The sequence below is a fragment of the Bos javanicus genome, chromosome 12 (genome assembly GCF_032452875.1).
Source record: "Bos javanicus breed banteng chromosome 12, ARS-OSU_banteng_1.0, whole genome shotgun sequence".
Classification (NCBI taxonomy): domain Eukaryota; kingdom Metazoa; phylum Chordata; class Mammalia; order Artiodactyla; family Bovidae; genus Bos; species Bos javanicus.
In genome coordinates this window covers 71510927-71518395 of record NC_083879.1, presented here as the reverse complement: position 1 = coordinate 71518395, position 7469 = coordinate 71510927, and positions in this window count along the sequence as shown.

Below are 7469 nucleotides of genomic sequence, written 5' to 3'. Positions count from 1 at the left end.
GACTGGTTGGACCTCCTTGCAGTCCAAGGGACTCTCAAGAGTCTTCTCCAACACCACAGTTCAAAAGCATCAATTCTTCGGCACTCAGCTTTCTTTATAGTCCAACTCTCATATTCATACATGATCCCTAGTAAAACCATAGCCTTGACTATATGGAATTTTGTTGACAAAGTAATGTCTCTGCTTTTTAATCTGCTGTCTAGGTTGGTCATAATTTTCTTACCAAGGAGTAAGCATCTTTTAATTTCATGGCTGCAATCACCATCTGCAGTGATTTTGGAGCCCCAAAAATAAACTCAGCCACTGTTTCCACTGTTTCCCCATCTATTTCCCATGAAGTGATGGTACTGGATGCCATGATCTTAGTTTTCTGTATGCTGAGTTTTAAGCCAACTTTTCACTCTCCTCTTCCACTTTCATCAAGAGGCTCTTCAGTTCTTCTTCACTTTCTGCAATAAGGGTGGTGTCATCTGCATATCTGAGATTATTGACATTTCTTCCAGCAATCTTGATTCCAGCTTGTGCTTCTTCCAGCCCAACATTTCTCATGATGTACTCTACATACAAGTTAAATAAGCAGGGTGACAATATACAGCCTTGAAGTACTCCTTTTATGATTTGGAACCAGTCTGTTGTTCCATGTCCAGTTTCAACTGTTGCCTCCTGACCTGGATACAGGTTTCTCAGGAGGCATGTCAGGTGGTCTGGTATTCCCATCTCTTGAAGAATTTTCCACAGTTTATTGTGATCCACAAAGTCAAAGGCTTTGGCATAGTCAATAAACCAGAAGTAGATATTTTTCTGGAACTCTCTTGCTTTTTTGATGATCCAGCAGATGTTGGCAATTTGATCTCTGGTTCCTCTGCCTTTTCTAAAACCAGCGTGAACATCTGGAAGTTCACAGTTCACATATTGCTGAAGCCTGGCTTGGAGAATTGGGAGCATTACTTTACTAGCATGTGAGATGAGTGCAATTGTGCGGTAGTTTGAGCATTCTTTGGCATTGCCTTTCTTTGGGATTGGAATGAAAACTGACCTTTTCCAGTCCTGTGGCCACTGCTGAGTTTTCCAAATTTGCTTACATATTGACTGCAGCACTTTCACAGCATCATCTTTTAGGATTTGAAAAAGCTCTACTGGAATTCCAAAACCGCCACTAGCTTTGTTCATAATAATGCTTCGTAAGGCCCACTTGGCTTCACATTCCAGGATGTCTGGCTCTAGGTGAGTGATCACACCATCATGATTATCTGGATCATGAAGATCTTTTTTGTACAGTTCTTCTGTGTATCCTTGCCATCTCATCTTAATATCTTCTGCTTCTGTTAGATCCCTACCATTTCTGTCCTTTATTGTTCCCATCTTTGAACAAAATGTTCCCTTGGTATCTCTAATTTTCTTGAAGAGATCTCTATTATTTCCCATTCTATTGTTTTCCTCTATTTGTTTGCATTGATTGCTGAGGAAGGCTTTCTTATCTCTCCTTGCTATTCTTTGGAACTCTGCATTCAAATGGGTATATCTTTCCTTTTCTCCTTTGCTTTTTGCTTCTCTTCTTTTCACAGCTATTTGTAAGCCCTCCTCAGACAGCCATTTTGCCTTTTTGCATTTCTTTTCCATGGGGATGATCTTGATCCCTGTCTCCTGTACAAAGTCATGAACCTCCATCCATAGTTCATCAGGCACTCTGTCAGATCTAGTCCCTTAAATCTATTTCTCACTTCCACTTCCATAAGAGATTTGATTTAGGTCATACCTGAATGGTCTATTGGTTTCCCCCACTTTCTTCAATTTAAGTCTGATTTAATTTAATTTAATCCAGAACAGCTGTCACATAAATAATTTCCTTCACTGAGACATCCAAATTCCACACAGGCAGTTCCTAACTGGGAAACAGGAAGCACTAAGGACAAAAAGATAGTGTGCATTTATCCTGATTTATTTCGTCATGAAACATTGTTGTAAAATGAATGCTCCATGAACACACCTAGAGAGACACTGTTCTAGATACACTCAATTCAAACTGAGTCACACACAGATCTGGGCTCTATTCTGAGAATTTAACAGGAGCTGTGGTGTTGCATCAAGCTGACAAAAGACATCATTCACTTAACTTTCCTGCTCCCACAGGTCCGACCACAGCTAACAGTTCACCAGGTCTGACAGTAAAGGAAAGTCCTTGTAGGGTTGGGATCTCTGATTCCTACAAATTAAAATTTTTTTTTCTCTAATTTTATTTTATTTTTAAACTTTACATAATTGTATTAGTTTTGCCAAATATCAAAATGAATCCGCCACAGGTATACATGTGCTCCCCATCCCGAACCCTCCTCCCTCCTCCCTCCCCATACCATCCCTCTGGGCCGTCCCAGTGCACCAGCCCCCAGCATCCAGCATCATGCATCGAACCTGTTTACCCATTTTAATAAAGTAACACAATTTTTTTAGAAAGTGGAAAATATAACAATAATCAACATAATTGATATGCAAAATATAACCCATATTTTTCTCTTTCCTATTTTAAGATATTGTGTCCTGGAGACCTCTTCATGAAATTTTATCTCTTTGGGGATTTGAGGTAGCTTAACTCACTTTATGAAGTTTCCTTCTTTTTTCCAACTACCACACAATTGCACTAATTTCATGTCCTAGCAAACTATCGCTCAAAATTCTTCAAGCTAGGCTTCAGCAGTGTGTAAACTGAGAACTTTCAGATGTATAAGCCGGAATTAGAAAAGGCAGAGGAACCAGAGATCACATTGCCGACATCTGTTGAATCACAGAAAAGCAAGGTAATTCCAGGAAATCATCTACTTCTGCTTCATTGACTAAAGCCTTTGACTGTGTGGATCACAACAAACTGTGGAAAATTCTTCTAGAGATAGGAATACCAGACCGCATTACTTGCCTCCTGAGAAACCTGAATTCAGGTCAAGAAGCAACAGTTAGAACTGGACATGCAACAACAGACTGGTTCAAAACCAGGAAAGGAGTATGTCAAAGCTGTATATGGTCACCCTACTTGTTTAACTTTTATACAGATTATATGATGCAAAACGGCTAGATGATCACAAAATGGAATCTATAATTCTGATAGAATATCAATAATCTCAAACATGCAGATGATGCCACTTAATGACAGAGAATGAAGAGGAAATAAAGAGCCTCTTGATGAAGGTGAAAGAGGAGAGTGAAAGAGAGTGAATGTTGGCTTAAAACTCAACATTCGAACAACTAAGATCATGGCATCTGGTCCCATCACTTCATGGCAAATAGAAAGTGGAAACAGTGACAGATTTTATTTTCTTGTGCTCCAAAATCACTTCAGACAGTGACTGCAGCCATGAAATTCAAAGATGCTTGCTCCTTGGCACAAGAGCTATGACAAACCTAGACTGTGTGTTAAAAAGCAAAGACATTACTTTGCTGATAAAGGCCCATCTAGTCAAAGCTATGGTTTTTCCCGTAGTCATGTATGGATGTGACAGTTTTCACCATAAAGAAGGTTGAGCACTGAAGAATTGATGCTTTTGAACTGTGGTGTTAGAGAAGACTCTTGAGAGTCCCTTGAACAGCAAGGAGATCAAACAAGTCAATCCTGAAGGAAATCAATCTTGCATATTCATTGGAAGGACAAATGCTGAAGCTGAAACTCTAATACTTCAGCCACCTTATGCGAAGAGTAGACTCATTAGAAAAGACTCTGATGCTGGGAGACACTGATGCTGGGAGAGACTGAAGGCAGGAGAAGAAGGGGACAACAGAAGATGAGATGGTTGGATGGCATCACTGACTCAATGGACATGAGTTTGAGCAAGCTCCTTGAGTTGGTGATGCACAAGGGAGTCTAGCATGCTGAAGTTTATGGAGTCGATACGATTTGGACATGACTGAGCGACTGAACAACAACAACAGAAATGCTGGAGTAGGCATCCATCCCCATGGACAGAGGGGCCTGGTGGGTTACAGTCCATAGGGTCACAAAGACTCAGAGACAAGTGAAGCAACTGACACTTCACACTTCATCTCAAAATATTAGATCTGGGTTTTCAAGAAAAGCTATTTGTGCTCTATATCTTTTGTTTAAGGTGATCCTATTGTATAGCACAGGGAATTATATTAAATACTCTGTAATAAAACATGATGAAAAATAAACTAAAATTTAACAGAAGAATTTATATACTTTAAGTTCAACATGTGCTAATACACTGAAAGCTCTCTTGAAAATGAGAAAAGAGTAACATGTCAAATGCCTCAGGCTGATTTTACACTTAATCTCCATTCATTGCAAACCTCATCCCTGATTCCAAGAATTTTTATAATATATTCTAAGTAAATGAGCAAGTCACATTTTACAGTATATGTAAAATCTCAAAATTCTCCAATAAATCTATGTCACAGTTATCTTTTAGCAGTCATAATTTTAGAAAGCAAAGTTTCTTACCTTCTCCCAAGAAACTGTAAAAGCTTGCACATCCACGATTGTTTTACCATCTGATGGCAGCAGAGGGTAGCACTGTGTTATCTCATCAAGTAACAAAAAGTTCTACAGAAAAAAGGCAAAACATAGATTGTTTATACTGCAGGAACAAAGCACAAACGAAACAACTGCTTCTGTGAAATTGGTAATAAAAAATTTTATATCTATCATTTATACCTACCTATCATTTTACAACTGTATTTTATTAGGTCTTGGTTCACATGAGAAATATTAAATAGTATATAGTATATAATATATCATTATTATATGTACAACTAAGTATATAATAGAGTATAGCATATATATATATATATATATATATATATATATATATAAAACATAGCATATACACACATATATAGAGTATGTATGTGTGTGTGTCTGTGTGTGTGTATAAAATAAATAAATAAGAATTCCTGGCCATGAGGCTATCTTTATTACTTTCTCAACAAGTGTACTGGTTCCTCTCTAAGAAGAAAATATGGCTTTAAACTCTAATACATTTAGAAACTGGACATTTTTATTGTTTTACTTTTGTGTTACCAACAATAAATAGGTGAGCTGGTAGAAAATTATTTCATAAATACTAACTGAATCCCACCATGTGCCAAGCACCATGCAACACTGCTAGAACACAGAGAGGAAGGCCCTCCCCAGGCCATCAGGAAGCAGGTGGCACAGGACAGGCTGAGAACACAAGACCAACGACAGAGATTCTGAGTGCAAACCATGTATACTCTGCTTTCCCCCTCGTGTGTGTCAATACCACATCACTGCTCGTCATTAACTATTACTAAGTCATCATTCTAAAAATTAAAATGTGTTGTTTCTATGTCTTAAAAAATATTTCACAAGCAACTTTTCAGAAGCACTGCCTCTTCTTAGTCCATGCCCTCTTTCCTCCACAGCAGGAATAGCTGCACCCACCTCTAAATTCTTGTTATCTTCTACACCACTTTGTAGCTAATATGCTACTGGAGATCAGTGGAGAAATAACTCCAGAAAGAATGAAGGGATGGAGCCAAAGCAAAAAGAATACCCAGCTGTGGATGTGACTGGTGATAGAAGCAAGGTCCGATGCTGTAAAGAGCAATATTGTATAGGAACCTGGAATGTCAGGCCCATGAATCAAGTCAAATTGGAAGTGGTCAAACAAGAGATAGCAAGAGTGAATGTCAACATTCTAGGAATCAGCCAAATGAAATGGACTGGAACGGGTGAATTTAACTCAGATGACCATTATATCTACTACTGCGGGCAGGAATCCCTCAGAAGAAATGGAGTAGCCATCATGGTCAACAAAAGAGTCCAAAATGCAGTACTTGGATGCAATCTTGAAAACGACAGAATGATCTCTGTTTGTTTCGAAGGCAAACCATTCAATATCACAGTAATCCAAGTCTATGCCCCAACCAGTAACGCTGAAGAAGCTGAAGTTGAACAGTTGTATGAAGACTTACGAGAACTTTTAGAACTAACACGCAAAAAAGATGTCCTTTTCATTATAGGGGACTGGAATGCAAAAGTAGGAAGTCAAGAAACACCTGGAGTAACAGGAAATTTGGCCTTGGAATACGGGAAGAAGCAGGGCAAAGACTAATAGAGTTTTGCCAAGAAAATGCACTGGTCATAGCAAACACCCTCTTCCAACAACACAAGAGAAGGCTCTACACATGGACATCAAGAGATGGTCAACACTGAAATCAGATTGATTATATTCTTTGCAGCCAAAGATGGAGAAACTCTATACAGTCAGCAAAAACAAGACCAGGAGCTGACTGTGGCTCAGACCATGAACTCCTTATTGCCAAATTCAGACTTAAATTGAAGAAAGTAGGGAACACCACTAGACCATTCAGGTATGACCTAAATCAAATCCCTTATGATTATACAATGGAAGTGAGAAATAGATTTAAGGGCCTAGATATGATAGACAGAGTGCCTAATGAACTATGGAATGAGGTTCATGACATTCTACAGGAGACAGGGATCAAGACGATCCCCATGGAAAAGAAATGCAAAAAAGCAAATGGCTGTCTGGGGAGGCCTTACAAATAGCTGTGAAAAGAAGAGAAGTTAAAAGCAAAGGAGAAAAGGAAAGATATAAGCATCTGAATGAAGAATTCCAAAGAATAGCAAGAAGAAATAAGAAAGCCTTCCTCAGTGAACAATGCAAAGAAATAGAGGAAAACAATAGAATGGGAAAGACTAGGGATCTCTTCAAGAAAATCAGAGATACCAAAGGAACATTTCATGCAAAGATGGGCTCGATAAAGGACAGAAATGGTATGGACCTAACAGAAGCAGAAGATATTAAGAAGAGATGCCAAGAATACACAGAAGAACTGTACAAAAAAGATCTTCATGACCCAGATAATCATGATGGTGTGATCACTGACCTAGAGCCAGACATCCTGGAATGTGATGTCATGTGGGCCTTAGAAAGCTTCACTATGAACAAAGCTAGTGGAGGTGATAGAATTCCAGTTGAGCTACTCCAAATCCTGAAAGGTGATGCTGTGAAAGTGCTGCAGTCAATATGTAAGCAAATTTGGAAAACTCAGCAGTGGCCACAGGACTGGAAAATGTCAGTTTTCATTCCAATCCCAAAGAAAGGCAATGCCAAAGAATGCTCAAACTACCACACAATTGCACTCATCTCACACGCTAGTAAAGTAATGCTCAAAATTCTCCAAGCCAGACTTCAGCAATATGTGAACCGTGAACTTCCTGATGTTCAAGCTGGTTTTAGAAAAGGCAGAGGAACCAGAGATCAAATTCCGAACATCCACTGGATCATGGAAAAAGCAAGAGAGTTTCAGAAAAACATCTATTTCTGCTTTATTGACTATGCCAAAGCCTTTGATTGTGTAGATCATAATAAACTGTGGAAAATTCTGAAAGAGATGGGAATACCAGACCACCTGATCTGCCTCTTGAGAAATTTGTATGCAGGTCAGGAAGCAACAGTTAGAACTGAACATGGAAC